At 34.4% G+C, this 22,325-nt stretch overlaps 1 long non-coding RNA gene across 1 annotated transcript; it reads right to left on the reverse strand.

The window, feature by feature from the left end:
* Positions 1 to 684: 684 nt before the first annotated feature.
* Positions 685 to 19,485, reverse strand: LOC127154527 (uncharacterized). The gene is made up of 4 exons (XR_007825490.1): positions 19,421 to 19,485; positions 19,212 to 19,302; positions 896 to 932; positions 685 to 722 (listed from the first exon to the last, which is right to left on the reverse strand). It is a non-coding gene; the product is annotated as an uncharacterized LOC127154527 (long non-coding RNA).
* Between the last annotated feature and the right edge of the window lie 2,840 nt (positions 19,486 to 22,325).

A 22,325-nucleotide genomic window follows, 5' to 3' on the forward strand; every position in this document is an offset into this window, starting at 1 on the left:
CCTTTAAAGCAAGAAAGATTTATGAATGAATAATAATTCTCTGATCGTTTACTCACCCTCATGTAGTTTCAGATCTGCATGACTTTCTTTAATCTGCAGAACGTAAAGAAGTGTTTTAATTAAAGATAATGAAATATATATATGTATAACATTTTTAGACTATATATTTCTATATTACCATATATGTCATAGAATATTTCATATAACATATTAACCATTTAGAAATCATATTAAAATAATAATGAAAATTCTGTCATCATTTATTCACCCTCATGTTGTTTCAAATCTGCAGAATATAAAGAAAATATTTTAATTAAAGATAATGAAATATATATATTTTTATATTCTTACACTATAATTCTATAACATATTACTACTTATGTCATAGGATATTTCATGTAACATATTAACCACATTTAGAAAGCATTTAGAAATCATATTAAAATAATAATGAAAATTCTGTCATCATTTATTCACTCTCATGTTGTTTCAAATCTGCAGAATATAAAGAAAATATTTTAATTAAACATAATGAAATATATTTTTTTTATATTCTTAGACTTTATATTTCTGTAACGAATTACCATATATATGTGTGTGTGTGTGTGTGTGTGTGTATAACACACACATATAAACCACATTTAGAATTAAAATATTAATGAAAATTCTGTCATAATTTACTCACCCTTATGTTGTTTCAAATCTTCATGACTTTCTTTATTCTGTGGAATGTAAAGAAAATATTTTAATTAAAGATAATGAAATATATATTTTTTATATTCTTAGACTATAATTCTACAACATATTACTATTTATGTTACAGAATATTTGATATAACATAACCACATTTAGTCATTAAATTAAATAATATTGAAAATTGTCATCATTTACTCACCTTCATGTTGTTTCAAATCTGCATGACTTTCTTTATTCTGCAAAATATAAAGAAAATAATTTAATTAAAGATACTAAAATTTATATTTTTCATATTCTTAGGCTTTATATTTCTGTAACAAATTTATATAATGACAGAATTTTCATTATTATCTTAACATGGTTTCTAAATGTGATATATATATATATATATATATATATATATATATATATAAAATCATGTTACAACAATTTACTCACCCTCATGTTTTCATAACTGTATGATTTTTTTGATTCAGAATATAATATAATATATAATAAATATTTAATAAATATATTTTAAGAGATGCATATAACTAAATACTACATTTTTAAAAATAGGAAATTAATTTTAATTAGTTTTAACAGATTAATCACATTTAGTTACCGTGGAAATAAAACATTAAAATGCAATTGAAAAACTATTAGATTATCAAACTACTAAGATTATATAAATAATTTAAATGACAAGTATATTTATTTTAACATTCACACATTCAGGAAGTCCCAGGGTTCTGTGGACCTACAGTCTGTCACTTTAACTTCTTGTATTTATTAACAGAGAATATTTTTTGCTTCATTACTGATCTCATTGTAACCTGCAACTTTTGGGTTGTATATTGTTGAGCTGGACTGAGTTCAGCAAAGTTTATATTGTTATGGATTGTATATTTTACAGTGAGATTAAGAGGAAACATAAATTGGTGCAAAGCAAAAAAACTCAAAACTCAAAATATGCTTTGCAACAAATCAAGTAACAGCACTACAATACAAAGTGTTCTCAGATCTGCATATCCTGGTTGTCTTTCTTTCTGCAGGAACAGACGTGCATATTTCTCCTAGCAACAACAATCTGTCAGTGGCTGTCAGCAGACGAACCATGATCCACGGATGCAGCTATTTTCAAACATTTAAATTGGGTTCACGCATATATGCATGCTGATTTCTTCTTTATGAACTCTGATTAGATAACAATAGCCAGTAATGCTATAAAACCCAAACAGGGAGAGATCTGATGTAGGGAGCGTATAAAATGGCTGTCCAGATCTCAGAGGAGTGGAAGCTGATGACAGGTGTGTGTTTTTATAATGGACATTGATTAACACATTTAAACACTTTCTCACTTCCCAAAGCTAACTCAAAGTGACTTATTGGAAGGTAATTGCAGACTAAGACCTGAAATACGTCTGACATTCTGAATAAGGACATGTTAATTTTCAACATAGCTATCATTCTGTGAATTGCAGGATGTACTTTGTGATTGTGGAGATCTGAGGATAAGTAGTTATATTTATATCTCGCAGTAAACGGCCAGCATGAAAGCAGGAGGCCTCATTTGTCTCATCAGCGTGACGCGATTCTGAAGCATCAGAGACCAAATAAAATTGATTACAAAATGATTGTATAACAGAGGCTGCAATTTGTCAAATCCATAATTATTATTAATGCATCACCCTGTTGTAATCAGATACTGCGTATTTCATTTGCCTTGCAGTTTTGGCATCAACTGCTGTACTAAAACACACAGCGGGTAATTCATTTATCCACATTTAGTAGTGGAAAATAGTTTAAGACGGAAACTTTTCTTTTGTATTCATCAGTAGGTATTGCAGTAACTAATGTTCCGAGATCCCTTGAGCAAAAGTAGATCTAACTGATTTTCTTGATTTTCCTTTTTGGTCAATGCAATGCTCTCGAAACATAGCTAGAGTCAGTATGCAACATTCAGGTTAATTATTTTTCAGGCATTCATTCAATACCACATATGGCTATTTAAACTTGAATATGTTATGAATATGCAAGAGCATTGGCGATGAGCACCGCTTGACCATTGTTGCATTTTAATGACAGGATGTTATGTGAAACGCAAAAGGTCATGAGTTGTTAAAATTTTGCAGATTGAGATGAGAAAGGGAAACCTGTTACGTGTGACACGAAGTGTGCTTTTTTTGTCCTTGTTTCCTCTTGATTTTTGTTGTATGGGATCCTGAATCACATAATTACTGATGAAAATAATTGTTATTTCTTGTTTTCTCCACTAGGTGTCATAATATAGTGACATCTAATCAATGAAGTTTGTGAACACTTTTATACAGTATCTGAACCTGGAGTAGCCATTTATCACTAAATCACTCACAACTATTGCAAATAATACTATATTTATTTTCATATTACAATTGTTAAATTCATAAATATATTTCAATGTTTAAAAAACTTTAAATCAGAAAATAGAAAACAAAAAATACATAAGAAATATACTTAATAATATAATAAAAATTATAGTAACAATATTGAAACATTTGGGCAAACACGTTAATGAACAAGGCACAATATGTACGATTTTTTCATTGAAATATCCAAAAACCACTAGAACAGTGTTATATATTTTGCTGACTTGTGTACTTAAATTATTCCAAATGTTTCCAAGAATGTTTAAATCCAGAGAAATAAGCAATTTTAACTAGTGTAATGTCATACACCCTTGATTTTCTGGTTTTATTTTGTAGAAAACATTGAAACCCCAAGCACACCTTAATATGTTATGCATTTTATTAGGCAGGTGACGAACAGAGTAGCATTATAACAGAAATTTTAAACACACTCAAATGTATCTACACTGTAAAAAATAAAAAACACAATTTGTTGAGTCAGCTTAAAATAATTTGTTACCCTGCTGCCTTAAAATTTTAAGTTCAGTCAACTAAAATAAGTTTATTCAACTTGAAATGTTAAGTTGTACTAAGTAACAACGTAGATATTTGTGTTTGCTAAACTTAACAGATGGGTAAGTAACCCAGCTGCCTTAAAATTTTAAGTTGATTCAACTCAAATATCTAAGCTGTCACTTGGTATAATTTAACATTTAAAGTTGAATAAACTTTTTTTGAGTTGACTGAACTTAAAATTTTAAGGCAGCCAGGTTACAAATTATTTTAAGTTGACTCAACAAATTGTTTTTTACAGTGTAGTATGATAAAACAGCGCTGTTTTACCTTACATACGCGTGACCGGAAGGAGCGGAAGGCCTCGACTGTGGCATTATTAAATGCTTTTGAGCCATATATCACCCTCGTCCTTCATTAGCAATCGCTTCAGCGTCCTCGTTTCACTTCCAGGACTTTTAGCCCCATCCTGCTTCATACTATACAGTGACCTTAATAAGTCTTCAATACATTAGCTCATCAATGAACATGATTTCTGCCGAGTCCCAATGGACTGCATTGGCTGTGGGGATGAAGACAACAACTCCCATGATTCCACAATCAATCACGGCTTAATCAAACTATGCCTTTGGTGCTTGTTTGTTTTGAATATGCACCCTCTAGTGGCGAAAACTTACATATTGTGCCTTTAACTATTAATTAAGAAATTACCCATGACTTGTACTATACGTTTTATACTATTTTAAATGCTGATGATTGCATATATTACATTATGTGTATTGCACATATTTAATTTATACACGTTTGTTCATTGTGTAACTCAGGGGTGCCCAGCCCTGTTCCTGGAGATCTACATTTCTGCAGAGTATAGTTCCAACCCTGATCAAACACACCTGTCTGTAATTATCAAGTGCTCCTTCAGAATTAGTTGGTTCAGGTGTGTTTGATCAGGGTTGGAGCTGAACTCTGTAGGAAGGTAGATCTCCAGGAACAGGATTGAGCACCCCTGGTGTAATTCATACACATTTCATGTATAAATGTACATTTTGCATTTTAAAATCTATTGATCTGTTTCCCACATATTTCTTTATTTTTTTTGTGCAATAAACTTTATTAACATTATAATTAAGCCTCAAGGAACATTAAAAATAATTTTAAAAACATGTCATGACACCTTTAATATATTGCGTTTTATCAAACAGGTGGTGAACACACAGAGTAGCATTATAACAGAGTTTTCAACACACTCGAAAGTATCTAGTACGATAAAACACCACCGCTTTACCGCTTTTTATAAGCATGTCCAGAAAGAGTGGAAGTGCTCATCTCTCATTAGCAATCGCTCCAGCATCCTCGTTTCGCTTCCACGACTCTCAGCTATGCCCTGCTTCATACTACAGTGACCTTAATAAGTCTTTAATATATTAGCTCATCAATGAACATTTCTGCCCAAACCAGTCGGGTTGCAACAACTGTGAGGATGAAGAAGACAACTCCCATGATTCCACACATAATCACGGCATCATCAAACTACGCTTTTGTTTCTTTGTTTTGAATATGCACCCCCTAATGGCTTTGAAACCCATAGCATTATTCTATGTGTTGAAGTACTTTCAACTGAAACAGAAAGAGAGGGTGGGACATATCAGTCCCACCCCTTTTTAAAATAGCCAATAGCATTTTGTTTTTATTACAGCATTACGTTTTATGCTCTGCGCCGACTCGTAAATATGATCCACTCCATGCTATCGTGACTGCGTGCACTGTCGGTTTGTGAAATAGTGCAAAACCAGACTTTTTTTGACCCAATGGAAAGCATGTTTACACTGTCTGAATTGTCTGAATGCGTTTATAGTGCACTACATGCCATTCATTCACTGTACAGAAAATATTAATTCTGCATCTATTATTAGTTTAGAGGGTGGGACGCTTCAGATTCTAGAGAGCATTTGATTGGACAGAAAGTTTGATCAGAAGCTGAAGTGAAGGGTGATGTCATCAAAATCGTTGATCCTATTGATAGCTTTCAATCACGTGACCGGCTCAAAGACCTGGAGGGCAAAACATTCATAGAACTGCAGCACAAGCTTGACAATTTTTCATCTGTTTCAAAGCCGCAAATATTTAGATCTCCTCTCAAAAGAATAAAACAAAGGTATGTGAACAAAATGCACGTTTTGGCCATATGCAATCCATATTAGGCACCCGCTCCAATATTTCAATCATTAAACAGTACAACAAAATGTTGTAAAAACACTTAAAGTGCCTTAATATATTTAAAACAGTAATATTACAAGATCAAATTCAGTAATCAGTAAGTTGTTAACTGAATTTCACCCTTTCTTATCTGCATTTTACTACATTACTACTTCGTTTTGCCCTCCAGGTGGGCGTTCCTATGAGCGTATGACGTCACGCGAAAACTAACAATTGGCGGAAGTGAGAGACTGTATTCCAAAGAGTGTGATGATGCTTTTAAAAAACTGTGTCTCAGAAGGAATCAACATAGTTAAATCCTTGTGGAAACATTTTCATTGAAAATGTTGATGTTTTAAAACAACGGTGCAGCAATAAGATTATAAAGAATGCTCTTTGTTCTGTGTCTTTACCTGCAGCAAGATTTTTTTGGTCTTTTTTATTTGGTAATATATCTTGGGTTAAAGCATGGAAGTTGCCAAATAAGTTTTGTATCAATAACAAAATCAAGGAAGTGTCTTACAAAATACTTCATAGCATTTATCCTGCTAAGCATGTTTTGGAAAGATTTAAGCTTAATATTTCATATACCTGTCATTTTTGGGGTCAAGAAAAAGAAACTATTTTGCATCTATTTTTTTTATTGTATTTATTCAAGATTATTTTGGAAGGATGTGGAATTCTATGTTAATAGAAAGATGGAATGTATGATAGAAATTTGTATATTTGACATGCTGTTTTATACAGAAAATGAAAATTTGAATTGTAAGGAACAACACCATATACAACTGCTTATTCTGTTAGGAAAATATCATATACATAAAAAGTGGGCTCAATGTAGACCAAATTTTTCCCATTTTATTAATGACTTCACATTGTATGTAAATCATTTGGAACCATCAAAAAACAAAAAAGCACTGAAAACGTAATGCTCTGAAAGCATTGAATTTTATGTAATTTTTCTTTCTTTTCTTCCTTTTCTCTGGCGGCTATTGTAATTTGACATGAATATGTAATACCTCATGTTCTCATGGCATTGGAATAATAAAGCATTGAAAAAAAAGTGAGAGACTGTAAGTTTTGAATGCTTACATCTTCTAAATGCAAATTTTGTCATTGTTTTGAAACACACTAGCTTATATATAACCTTAAGGCTAACATATTTACTAAAAACCAAAAAACAAATTCAAATTTGATTTCATGGGTACATTAATATATAAATGCCTTTTATAATGCAAAATTAAAAAAGGATAAAAGAAATCAAGACTCTTTTGCTTGTTTGAATTTCAATCATGTTTACTGCTGATACAGCGGTACCTGAAAAAAGACAGCAAGTCAAACTTTAGTTTTGTCATTGAACAATAATTGACTAATTCCTCATTAGTCAGAACTATTTTTACACACAGAACTCACAAACTCCTACGCTTTTGTCTTTAGTTTAATCCAGACATGTCTGCTGATATTTGGTATGGGTGCCACGTCAGTGTTGTGCAACTGGCAAGACCCTCCTCCCCAACACTTTCACTCCCAGCAAATGCACTAATGTGTACACACATGTAAACTGAAGATAATTAGAAATCTGTACACAGAATAATTGTTCGACTCTTCCACAGTGAATTTTTAATTGTCTCAAGCAGTGAATCTTTCCATCTCTCTCTCTCTCACACACACACATACACACACAGAAATACTCTGCAGGTTTGTAATTAAAGCTGTACAGTTACAGCGGGGGCAGCATGGACCTGACATTATCCCGGTCTGGGGGATTTCCCAAAGGACCGGCTGACGTTACTAAACACTCAAAGGGGATCTCATGCCTGTTGGCACAACCTTGATAGTATTTGTGCTCCACTCCAACCCAAAACCAACATGAAGTATGAAACATCCAAGTCTGAGGTGTAGTTTAAGCAATTTCACATAAGCAGCAGTGTCATTTTAGAGTCAGTCAGATAATGAAAGAAAAAACAATCAAGAAAAACAGAATTAATGGTGAAATGTTACTCCGAACCGAAGTTATCTTCACCAAACGCTCTCCAGTGTACAATACAAGTCACAAAAAAAGCCTTCCCAAGGCTTTAAAGGCAATAAAATTGAAACGAGATTTTCCAACATCCGTCGCACAGACCTCAACCACAACAAATCAATCTATTCCACCTTGACACACCAAGGTAGACTATCTATCCCGCCGCCTTGAGGCAGGAGCAGGACCATATCCTATGCTTTATCTGAAACCCAATTCCCCTCCTCCAAACAAGATAAATGAGAGGCATGAGATGGGGCTTCGGTGGGGCTGTTTGCAGGTTGGTTACAGGCAGACTGTTCTGTCATAATTAGAGCTCTATAGACTTGACTGTGCTTCTGCTCTGTGCATCTGACTGAGATTGAATGGAGTTCTGGAACAGGAATGCATCTTTTACTTTGCACCCTATTATTGCTCTATCATGTTATAGCATGCACCCTTGTGCCTCAGAATCATGTTTTAGTATGTAAATTATTAGCACTGCATCATACCTTTGTATGTATCATGCTTTATATACAATCAGCAGAATAGGATGCTTTAGTATACAAACTATTAGCATTGTAACATATGTTAGTATACAAACCATTAGCACTGTATCATACTATAGTATATAACCTATTAGCACTGTATCATACTTTAGTATGCACCCTTTTTCATGCTTAAGTATAAAAACTATGAGCACTGTATCATACCATAGTATATAAACTATTAGCACTGTATCATACTTTAGTATGCACCCTTTATCATGCTGTAATACACAAACTATTATCACTGTCATGCTTAAGAAAAAACGATGAACACTATATCATTCTTTAGTTTGTATATATCATGCATTAATATAAAAAGTACACAGTGTATCATACTTAAGTATGCACCCTGTGTCTTGCTTTATACTATTAACATAAAGTATAACTATTAGCACTACCATGCTTTAATATTCAAATCTGTAACATGCTTTAGTATCCAAACTATTAGCACTGCATTATTTCTATAGTATAGCAATAGCTTCAGTATAGAAACTATTAGCATTGTAGCATGCTTTAGTATACAAACCATTATTACTGTACCATACTATAGTACACAAACTATTAGCACAGTATCATACTTTAGTATGCATCCTCTATCATGCTTTAGTATATGTGACCCTGGACCACAAAACCAGTCTTAAGTCGCTGGGGTATATTTGTAGCAATAGCCAAAAATACACTGTATGGGTCAAAATTATTGATTTTTATTTTATGCCAAAAATCATTAGGATATTAAATAAAGATCATGTTCCATGAAGATATTTTGTAAAATTCCGACTGCAGATATATAAAAACTTGATTTTTGATTAATTATATGCACTGTTAAAAACTTTATTTGGACAACTTTAAAGGTGATTTTCTCAATATTTAGATTTTTTTGCACCCTCAGATTCCAGATAGTTGTATCTCGGCTAAATATTGTCATGAATCATCATCATAACAAACCATACATCAGTGGAAAGATTATTTATTCAGCTTTCAGATGATGTATTAATCTCAATTTGGAAAAATTGACCCTTATGACTGGTTTTGTGGTCCAGGGTCACATATAAGCTATTAGCACTATCATGCTTAAGTTTAAAAACTAAACCATTTGTACTATCATGCATTTATATAAAAAGTATTCACTGTATCATATTTTAGTATGCACCCTGTATCCTGCTTTATTATACAAACTGCAATATGCACTAAAACTGCACTCTTTAGCACGCTTTAGCAAGCGTATCATGCTTTTGTATAAAAACTACAGTATTAGAATTATAACATGTTTTGGAATACAAACTATTAGCACTGTATAATGATTTAGTATCATTCCTATTAGCACTGTATCATACTTTAAAATGCTTCTATCCTGCTTTAGTATACAACTTTTAGCGCTACATTATTTCTGTGGCATAGAAACTATTAGCACAACAGCTTTAGTATACAAACAATTATCACTGTCATATTATAGTATATAAACTATTAGCACTGTATCATATTTTAGTATGCACCCTTTATCATGGTTCAGTATACAGTCAATTAACACTATCATTCTAGCACTATATCATTTTTTAGTACACAAACCATTTGTACAATATCCTGCATTAATATAATAAATACAGTGTTTCATACTTTAGTATGAACACTGTATCTTGCTTTATTATACAAACTACAGTATTGGAATTATAGCACACTTTAGTATACAAACTATTAGCACTGTATCATGATTTAGTATCATCACTGTCAGCACTGTATCATACTTCAGTATATAAAACATTAACACAACATCATACTCTAACATTCACCTGCTTTAACATGCTTTAGTATAAACACTTTCGCATTGTATCATGATTTAGCATTCATCCTATGCTTTATCCCCACTGATTTACCAGATTGCTATAGCTGAAGAGCAGAAGTTGAGGTCAAGTTCGCAAAATCATTTGGTTTTAATATGTGAATGTGGTCGTCTTCAGAAAGTATGTCAGTTTAATTTTGTATTGGATATGTAAAGAATCATGAAAGGCACGCTAGAGGAAAAAAATGAAGGTAAATCATCTTTGCTGTTCAGCCAGCTGTTCAGACTGAAGGAAAGCGTCTGTGGAGATCTGAGACAAAAGCGGGCTTCCTTGCACACAAGAGCAGGCCTGTGTGATGATCACAACGCTGAATAGCATCTGAATATGCAGATTAAGAGGAAGATGCTCTGAAGGTTTCTGAGAGGTTTAGATTGTGCTCGCACACAGCCGTCTGGCTGAGAGAAGATAAGATGGCCATAATTCTGGTGAGACGGCTCTTGTTTTTGGCATCCGCAACAGCCACAATTTGTTCTGAGCCATGCCTTTTAAGACCACATGAAAAACACTGAACATCTCCTGCCAAATGCCCCACAAAACCATACTTGCTCATAAACAATCTAGCAAGCCTTTTGTGATCGAACTAAAGCATCCAGAAATGCTGCATAACGTGTTTTATATGCAGGCAGGGTCACTTTAATGATCATCATTTCCAAATAACCTTGAGCAGCGAGTCTGTCGTAAAGCCATGACCAGATTACCAGCACCTCTGATGGATAATGAATAATTATAGCTTCAGGCCTGGTTAATTATTGACGGTTTTGATATGTGAGGTGAGTGTCAATGGACGGATATGAAAATCTACATGCTGCTTGATCTCATAGACTGTCTGGACGGGTGTTCTGGCCTGCTGATAAGTCTTTCATTACGACACACTCTCGCCCCTGGAGCCTTCATCCTCCCCTGTTCCTCCTCCCCTCCCCCCGGCTGTGTCCTCGCTTAAAATAGAGCTACAAACAGACTGGACCCGACCAGACTGACAGCTGAGAAAGAGCGAGAGCGGGAGAAGAGAGGGAGAGAGAAGAGAAATGAACTCCCACTAGATAAGTTCACAAAGCACCACACATCCTTCTGTACTTAAAGACGTGAAGTCGCATCGATTTGAGCTTTGAGGTCAACTATATGCTAGTGTTCACACCTAGAACAATATAAAGATTATAATTATAATAATTATAAAGATAAGTATAACAATGACTATGTGTGACCCTGGACCACAAAACCAGTCATAAGGGTCAATTTTTGGAAATTGAGATTTATACATCATCTCTAAGTTGAATAAATAAGCTTCCCATGGATTGATTGTAAAATATTTGGGTGAGATACAACTATTTGAAAATCGGGAATCTGAGGGTGCAAAAAAAAATCGAAATATTGAGGAAATCACCTTTAAAGTTGTCCAAATGAAGTTCTTAGCAAAGCAAATTACTAATAAACAAATTACGTTTTGATATATTTATGGTAGGAAATTTACAAAATATCTTCATGGAACATGATCTTTACTTAACATCCTAATGATTTTTGGCATAAAAGAAAAATCGATAATTTTGGCCCATACAATGTATTTTTGGCTATTGCTATAAATATAACTGTGCTACTTATAACTGGTTTTGTGGTCCGGGGTCACATATTAGTTAGTGTCCATATTAGCAGTTTAGTTGTCCGCCACTTAAAATGGTCAAGCTCTATTAAAATTGGTGGATTTTTATTGGCTGCCAATGTTTTTATTATTCATCACCTGAAAAAAATAGTTTTTTCTGTCATTATTTACTCACGCTCATGTCGTTACAAACCTGTAAGACCTTTGTTCATCTTCAGAACACAAATCAAGATGAAATCCAGCAGGTTTCTGACCCTGCATAGACCACAATGCAGCTGACACATTCAAGGCCCAGAATGGTAGTAAAGACATCGTTAAAAAAGTCCATGTGACATCAATGGTTCAACTGCAGTGTTATGAAGCTACAAGAATACTGTTTTTTGCTAAAAAGGTCAATACTAGGGAAGTCAGTGGCTACCAGCAACTGTTTGGTTCCCAGTATTCTTCAAAATATCTTTTTTTGTGTTCAACAGAAGAGAGAAATTTATGCAGGTTTGGAGGTTTGTGGAGGGTGAGTAAATGACAAAATTTCCATTTTTGGGCGAATTATTCCATTAAAGGCTTTGTTGTTGTTTATACATTGTTTAGTTGTTCGGTTTAGTTATGAATTTATTTGATGATTTAATTATTACATTTTTAGAACTTTAGATAAGATGGTAAAGGGATGATAAAGAGATGATAAAAATGTAATTCATACCACCATAGATAAATACAACCCCAATTCCAGAAAAGTTGGGACGTTTCGTGAAATGCCATAAAATCAAGAATGTGTTACCTGCTCATTCTCTCTGAAGTACAAAGAAAAAGTTCCAATGTTTTCAGTGGCCAACTTTTAATTTTATTTTGTAAATATAACCAAATTTTGATTTTCATGGCTGCAACACACTCCAAAAAAGTTGGGACAGAGGCATGTTTAAAGACTGAGACACACCAAGCTGACGGTCAGCAGTCGGTCAGTGTCTGTCGGGCTAGTCTGTTTGGTGTGTTCAACACGTCGGCTCTCGTCAGGCTCACGTCAGCGGGAGTTTGCCCGATTCAACATGTTGAATCGGTGTCGGGACAGTCATGGCCGTCGGGGCCATCGGGGAATGTGAGAACTCTGATTTGATGCCTAGTAAAGTGAAAGTGATGAAAAGAGTAGGCCTAACTAAATGAAGGCGGCACAAACAGAAGGCTGTTCTTATGTTACGTAATCTTATCCAATTTGGAGTAGACGTCACAGTTTCGTCATTTGAAAAACACTAGTAACAAGTGGAGGTAAACGGATAAAATCCATGGAATAAGAGGAAAAAAATGTTTTGATGTCAAAATCTGAATGCACATCATTTTTTAGAATACAGTCGTCAAAGACGCCATTTGAAGCTAAACGCAGACGTTTAAACTGACATTCTATGGATGAAAACTGCTATGATTACTCTATTTTTAAAGCATAAATTTGATTTAAACAATATGTCTACATAATATTCACATATGTTGTTCATATGAACGTATTGTATTGGCCCTACATTTACAGCATGACATATTATTTAAACCTATTACTATTAACATTTTACATAACATTTATTTATTTAATCTCACAATTCTGGCTTTTTTGTCTAGCAAATGCACAGTTATATCTCCTAATTCTGACTTTATAACTCGATTTAACTCAAAAATAATGAGTCGGTTAATTGTCAGGGTAAAAAAGCCAAAAGTGTGGAATAAACTCCTATTCTGAGCCAAGGGGAAAAGAGAATGATGAGTTGTTTTTCCTTATTAGAACTGTGAGATATAATCTCGGAATTGGGAGAATAAAGTCAGAATTTTGAAATATAAAATCAAATTTACCTTTTTTGATTCTTTTATTCCATGGCTCCACAGACTGCTACTTGAACCTCCCACAAAAACGTCATCCCTATTTCAGATCTGTAAGACTCTCCCTATCTAGCGTCAATTTTGTTGAATAACAGTGCTTATCGCTGAGTGACAAGCTCTTGTAATTACATCGTATCTTATATTATTATCTATAATCTTTTTAAATCTAACTATTTTGTACCGTATCCGTGTAATTCTCTAGCCATAAAGGCTATATCTCCAGGGTTTTCTGCAATCATGATGCGCACGCATCCCGAATGTTTACAAACCAATAATTGGTCTATATGTGAATATTATCATAACAACATGAGCTGCTTAAAAAGAAGAAAATTACTAATATTCAACAGTACTAATATAATGGTAAGCAAGCATTTCTATGTTTATGTTTCATATCTGTGTTTATCTCGAATATCTTTATTTTAGTTTTTCCTTTTGAATGACGTATATATTCTATTACAAGCTGCTGATATAGACAGGACATGTTATTTTGCAGTCACTGTGCAGTGCGTTAAAGGAAAAGTCCACTTCCAAAACAAAGATTCACATATAATGTACTCATCCCCTTGTCATCCAAGATGTTCATATCTTTCTTTCTTCAGTCGTAAAGAAATTATGTTTTTTGAGGAAAACATTTCAGCATTTTTCTCCATATAATGGACTGGTATTGTGCCCTGATTTTGAACTTCCAAAATGCGGCTTCAAATGCAGTTGTAAATGATCCCAGCTGAGAAAGAAGGGTCTTATCTAGCAAAACGGTTGGTTATTTTCATAAAAATAATAAAATTTATATACTTTGTAATGCCAAATGCTCCTCTTGTCTTACTCAGCCTGGACTATATTTTTCCGGTTCATGACAGTTAGGGTATGTCAAAAAACTCCCATCTCATGTTCTCCCTAAACTTCAAAATCGTTCTATATTGCTGTTTTACCTTTTTTGTTAAGGGTGTTTGATCTTCTTCGCGTGTTCACTTTGCATAGACTGTGTCGGCACTTCTGCAGTGATGTAGGATGATTTTAAAATGATTTTTGAAGTTGAGGGAGAAAATATGTTTGGAGTTTTTCTACATACTCTAACTGTCCTGAGTCAGAATACACAGCGTTCAGGGAGAGAAAGGCAAGACGAGCGTTTGAGATTAAAAAGTATTTAAATAGTAGTTTTTTAATTAAAACAACCAATCGTTTCACTAGATAAGACCCTTCCTCCTCGGCTTGGATAATTTGCAACCGCATTTGGGATTGTTTGAAGCTGCATTTGAACTGCATTTTGGAAGTTCAAAATTGGGGCACCATACCAGTTTGAAGTGGACTTCTCCTTTAACACTGTGCCACATCAACTTTCCGTTTAATACAATGTTTAATTAGTTGGGAATTGTGGAAGCTAATACTTCAAGTTTTGCAAGCAAAATTGTTGTCCAATCTGGCTTGATAAAAAACTTCAAATGCTCAGCAGTCTGTGATCGTCGTTGTCTGATTCTCCTTTTCATGACTGGCTATATATTTTCAATAGGAGACAGTCCAGTCTGGCACATTCAGTCTGTGTCTACAAAACCATGCTGTTGTAGAACATGCAGAATGAGACCTGGCATTGTTCTGACCTAATAACCATGGACTTCCCATGAAAGACGTTATCTTGATGGCAGTATATGTGTCTGTACAATCCCAATACATGCCTCCATTTCAGTGGTACCTTCGCACATATTCCAGTCACCAATGCCATTTGCTCTGCTGCACCCCCGTACCATGACAGTCATTTGCATTTGCATCTGCTGGATGGTCCCTTTGGTCTTTGGTACTACTAACTCGATGTTGATTTTTCCCAGAAACAAGCTGAAATGTAGACTCGTCTGACCACAGCACACATTTCTATCGTCTTTTTGACTATCTGAGATGAGCTCTGGCCCAGAGAACCCCATGGCATCACTGCACAGAACTGATGTATAGCTTTCTGATAGAGTAACAGAAATTCAAGTTTATGAATTTTATTGATGCAGCTGCAGAATGTGTTCAATGACAGCAGTTTTCTGAAGTACTCCTGAGCCCATGTGGCTATACAGCATGACAATTTCTTATGCTAAGCCATCTGAAAGCTCAAAGGTCATGCACATTCACCTGAGGTAACTTGCCTACATAGACTGACATTTCTCTGGATTCCCTGAATCTTTTCACAATATTATGTGTGGTAGTTGGTGAAAGACCTAAATTCTTTGTGATCTTCTATTAAGAAACATGATTTTTGATTTGTTTGACATTTTTGTGCTGCAGCCATGAAAATCAAAAATTGGTTATATTTACAAAATAAAATGAAACGTTGGCCACTGAAAACACTGGAAAATTTTTCTTTGTACTTTAGTCAATTAAATAAAGTTTAAAGAGAATAAACAGATAACATATTCTTGATTTTACGGCATTTTACAAATCGTCCCAACTTTTGTGGAACTGGGGTTGTATAAATGTCCTTGCAATAAATGTCATCATTTACTCAGCCTCGTTTGTTCCAAACTCGTATGACTTTCTTAATACCTCTGAGTCAAAAAACCTGACTCACAAGAATGATTCATTCATAAATCGCTACAGTTCTCATAAACTTTTATGAACTTGTCAAGCTGAACCAGGGAAGATGCCAATATTTTTCCATGAATAATGACTTAAATTTCCATCTTTTCCTCACACAATCATCTTTATATGTCTTTGGAAGACTGTAATACAGTACACAAGTTATATGAACCAATTTTTTATGGTCTTTTTTTTCTCATTTGCTTTATTACAGGTATATTAATAAGAGGTTTTGGGTTCCACAAAAGAAAACAAGAAAGTGAATAATTAATGACATTTATGCACATTAAAGTCACAATGTAACGGAAGAAGCAACAGATGTTTTTTTTTTTCTATATTGTGACGTACAACCGAGTGAAATTGAATTGTTGAAGAAATAAAGAAAGGCGGAACTTGATTGTCCAGCTTGTAAGTGTAAGCTTGTAATAAGTGCCCCTATTATGGATTATGAAAGGTTCATATTTTGGTTTTGGGAGTCTCCAACAACAGGTTGACATGCATGCAAAGTCAAAAAAAACTTTCATTGTCTCATAATATGCATTTATTTTTTCCTTTTTTGCTCAATGACTCCCAAACGCTCAAGGAATCATTTGTCCAAACCCATCCTTTGTGTGACGCTAATCTGTGATTGGAGATTGGTCTGATGACCCAGTCTGTTGTGATTGGTCTACTGTGTGCAGCACACGGAAATAGAAAAACCCAAACAGCCATGGTATATGCATTAGCCCAATGCAGAAACGTATTGATAAAGCACTGCAGTTTGTACACCAACGTGTTGTTCTATTCTTTAGCAGAACTCCAAATAATAACAACGACAAACATTCACTATTCATCAACACATTTCTAGACAATTGCGAGCGAATAGATATTGCTGTTAGCCAGTTAGCCAGAGACCTACAAGCTGCATGGAGCAACACAGTACACACAACTAAATACAGATTTTGCATGCTATAGAGTACATGAGAGCAACAGTTTTTGAAGGATTACTCCACATTCAGAATAAAACTTTACTGAGAATTTACTCACCCCCATGTCATCCAAGATGTTCATTTCTCAAGATGTTAATATTAGTTTTTTTGAAGAAAACATTCCAGGATTCTTTCTCCAACTTCAAAATCGCCCTACATCGCTGTTTTACCTTTTTTGTTTGTAAAGCGTGTTTGACCCTGCTTGCACACTCACTTTGTTAAAACTGGGTCGGTACTTCTGCAGCGATGTAGGACAATTTTGAAGTTGGAGGAGAACATGAGATGGGAGTTTTCTGACATAACCTAACTCTAGCACAGCATCTTCTCGACATGATGCTATCCACAGGAATCCGCTACAGTGTTTGAGGGAGGGGAGTTCAAGTTTTCCCGGGTCTGCGTGGGCAACAAGCGGGTGGGCAATATGCTAATGTTTCATGTTGACGTCCGCTTGAAACAGCTAAACATTAGTTTTAAAAACGACTCGTTGTCATGACTCGGAATCAACTCTTTAAAAAAAAATAAAAAATACAATAACTTTATACACAGAGCACTTTAAGATTTGCAACTTTGCAGGATCTTTTCATTCATTTAGAGCTGTGCATAAAAGGTAATTTTCAAAACTCCATAATAGGGGTACTTTAAGGGAAAAGTTCACTTCCAGAACAAAAATTTACAGATAATTTTCTCACCCCCTTGTCATTCAAGATGTTCATGTCTTTCATTCCTCAGTCGTAAAGAAATTATGTTTTTTGAGGAAAACATTTCAGGATTTCTCTCCATATAGTGGACTTCACTGGTGCCCACAAGTTTGAACTTGCAAAATGTAGTTTAAATGCAGCTTCAAATGGCTCCAAACGATCCCAGCCAAGGAAGGATGGTCTTATCTAGCAAAACGGTTATTTTTTTTTAAAAAATGTACAATTTATATTCTTTTTACGAGAAACACAAAAAACACCCATCTCATTTTCTCCTCCAACTTCAAAATCATCCTACATCGCTGTTTTACCTTTTGTAAAGGGCATTTGACCTTCTTTGCATGTTCACTTTATAAACACGATGTGGGGTGATTTTGAAGTTGGAGCATTTGAGGTTAAAAAGCATATAAATTGTAATTATTTTTGAAAACAAAAGAATGTTTAGCTAGATTAGACCCTTCTTCCTCGGCTGGGATGGTATGAAGCCGTATTTTGTATTTTGGAAGTTCAAACTCAGGGGCACCACTGAAGTCCACTATATGGATAAAAATCCTGAAACGTTTTCCTTAAAAAACCTAATTTCTTTACGACTGAAGAAAGAAAGACATGAACATCTTGGATGACAAGGGGGTGACATCATCTGTAAATTTTTGTTCCGGAAGTGAACTGCTCCTTTAATGACAGAATTTAGAAATTCCAGAATATGAGCATGGATAAAATGATCATTAAGAAAACACAAAAGGGGAATTTCCACTTCATTCCGACTTTTTAGTGGTAACCTAAATTAGGCTCCACATACCAACACATGCATGTTGGAAAAGTTACTCAACGCAAATCAAGCAAGTCATTTCAGTCCAGAAATCTTACAGTTGATCTTAAATTGAGTTTACTGTAAGAAACTTAAACCAAAAATGACAAATAACCAAGTACAAAACTACCGCAGAAAGGCACCACCAACCAAGCCTAACGGACCAGATCATGTGTAAAAGGATTTCCTCTCTCATTTCACTCCTCACTCAGCAATGTGAGGCAGGGCGGCGGGAGAGGAGAAAAAAATGCAGAAAAGGTAACTCGCAAGAGTGCTGTCCTCGCCAGGAATTTGGCACACGTGAACAAAGCATTACCTCCAAGAATTTGCGCAAAAAATCCACTTTTTTCTGCATCGACACACAGAAATCACAAGCCCACAGAACAGGCATTCAATGACACCCTGTCACACTTGTCAAACAGTTTTTTCCACGCATTACAGCCCGAACTTTCAAATGTCATCAAAACTCAAAGCTTCGCATCAAAAAAAGTTGTTGAACTTGATCGAACCGAGTACAGAGCCCAGAGGCACGCGGATCCTCGGGGGAAGCGGCTGGTGAAGTTGAGTGTGCTGGAAGACTCACATGGCTAACCTCAGTGTGCTCGCTCTCTCTCCTCACCTCAGCCCTGCTGCCAGCTCTCTAGCCAAGCGAGACAGATCACTCCCAGCGAACGCTAGTAGAGGGAAAATGGGAGAAAAACAAAGATCGGGGGTAACACAGAAGGGATTCGGCGTTTTAAGATGGTGGGCGAGGAACTTTGAGATAAGACTCGAGACAAATTCGGCACATACCTGTATCGTGTATCATGAGCAACAAAAAGGACAGACAAAGGAATATATTACACTGCTGCTTATTGCGTCACAGTTTTTGGACGAGGGGAGGTGGAAGGCTTTTGATATGTCAGAATGGACAAAATCCATTTCACATTAGATGCAACAAGCCTGTTTTTTCCTCTCTTAGTAGGGTAGCGTTGAGCGTCTTAGGAAGACCCGGTGAATAGTAATGAACTAAGCTTGTGTGTCTGTTTGACAGAGCAGAAGAAGGGGGAAAGAGGTGGGGGCTGTGCAGTGTGTGTGTGTGTGTGTGTGTGTGTTGCAGTGAGAGCTGTGAGAATAAGGCAGAGGGATGCAGAGGAGAATGGAGACAGCCTTCCCATTCCTCCACTCCTCCCCTCTCACTTTTGCTTTTCCCTGACAGAGGGAAAGGAGTTCTGAAGATGTACTACAGAATTCTTATGTAATCTCTTTTTTTTGTCCTCTTTCCCTTCAGTTTCTTGACAGGGGTCTGCCGGGTTTCTGTGAAAAGCGGCACTGAAGAGTTGTGAAGGTGTACTACTGAATTCTTTGCTATTTCCCATTTTTTTCGGCCGTTTTTTTGCCAGTTTTTCAGCGAAGATATACCGGATTTCTGTGAAAAGAGACATTTCAGAGATTCTGGTTTGAAGAAAGAGGGGAAAAAACAGAATGAATTCACCTCAGAGAGGAAGAGCACCTGCACCGAGACCCTCGCTGCTCTGTGTTCCTCTACCCACCTAAAGGGGCACCAGAAAGGAAAAGACTATGGAAGGAAACATCAAATTTGGTAAGAATTCATTTTTAGAAATTTCTCAATAAAACTGTAATATATATATTACAATATATATTATAACTGTATATATACATATGTAGTTAATTTTTACATAATTGACTTATTATAATAAGCTATTGAAAATAGTTTATATATATTATTAATATATTATATATTTTTATAATTATTTTATAATTATATATACATAATATTTTTTCTTGTCTTCATTCCCAGTATAATTTTTTCATAATTAAAATACGGATGTCATTAAAATGTGTGGGGAGATTGCAATGCTTTTTCTCAACAGTTGGCAAAACTTTTTAAAATCTATTTTACAACACAATAGATTTACTGTAAATATAGTAGAATATGTATTATTTATTATTTTTATATATTCTGTATAATATTGACTTGCTTTTATTTTACTTAATACATTTCACATACACACACACACACACACACACATATATATATATATATATATACACACATACAATATTAAATATATTATAACATATAAGTATAATTATTTAATTTTATTTATATATATAATTATATAATACTTATTTTCTTTTTTTTATTATGTGCTGGAAGATCACAATGTGATCACAATGTTCTCAACAGTACAATTAAAAAAAAAAAAAATATATATATATATATATATATATATATATATATATATGTATATATATAATTATATAATACTTATTTCCGTTTTTTTATTATGTGCTGGAAGATCACAATGTGAGCACAATGTTCTCAACAGTAAAAAAAAAAAATATATATATATATATATATATACACACATATATATATATATAAAATACATTTATGTATTTAATTATTTTTATTAAAAATATATATATATATTATATAATTTCCAAATTAATATAAACCACTGATTAATGTATGTATTATTTAATATATTTATTATTTATTACTCATTTTATATATAATAAATATATATAATATATACATTTCTAATTTACAGTGCATTTCCAGTATAGTTTTTTTTTTTTTTAGGAATAAAATTGTGTTCACATGTCACCATGTCATGTTCTCGACAGTAAAACAAATATTATATAAATTATTTTTATATAATTTATTATTATACATTATAATATACCATTGAATAATATATGTATTATTTCATATATTTATTACTTATTTATTTTACATTTTATTTATAATAAATATATATTATTTTCTAATGCACAGTGCATTTCCAAACATTTTTGTTAGGAATTAAAATGTGTTGGAAGATCACAATGTGATCACATTGTGCTCAACATATATAAATATTATATATAAAAATATATATATTATACTTATATATATATATGCGTGTGTGTATGTATATATATATATATATATACACACACACACATAATAAATATATATATATATATATTACTTTTTCCAGTATAGTTTTGTAGCAATTAAATCAGTAAATCACATTGTTCTCAACAGTAAAATATACATACACTATTTTTCTCAACAGTTGGGAGAGCGATTGACAGTTCCCCTCACCCACGCCTCCCACCCCTCCCACCCCATGAAATGCCACCCGATCAGTCTTGCTTTTATGTCCCACCCCAAGACATAGATGTTGTGCCCTTGAACAGGGCACTTAACCCCGAATGGCTCCGGTGGGAACCCTCTGTCTGAACGCTGATAAACGCATTTGTGTTCAGATGAGAGAATTCACATAAATAGGGTTTCTGGTGCTCCTTTCCGGAGCAGATCAAACCGGTGGAGTATGAAGAGCGCAGCATCCGGTGTCTGTGTAACTCAAATAGCAGTTGTAGTGTTGAGAAGAGAGGGACACATACAATAGCTCCCCCCTCCCGCTATGTGCTCTCCATCTAAGAGGCAAGGGCTCAGTGCCAAAACTGAAGCACAAGGCCTCATTGAAGAAAGTAAGAAAGAGGCTTGGTTAAAGACGGGGCCCGTTCTCACCCTTGTTTCATATTTCACTGTGCCATTTAAAAATGTTTGAATTTCTTTGTTGTGTGATCAGATTTAAACCAATTTGATTTTTCAGGCTCTCTTGGTCTCAGTTGGTTGCCCTTTCCCTCGTCCTCAGTCTGGTGAGCTACTCATTTGTTTAATATGTTTAATGTCTTAAGC

Source organism: Labeo rohita, chromosome 23 (assembly GCF_022985175.1).
Source record: "Labeo rohita strain BAU-BD-2019 chromosome 23, IGBB_LRoh.1.0, whole genome shotgun sequence".
In the NCBI taxonomy this organism is placed as follows: Eukaryota; Metazoa; Chordata; class Actinopteri; order Cypriniformes; family Cyprinidae; genus Labeo; species Labeo rohita.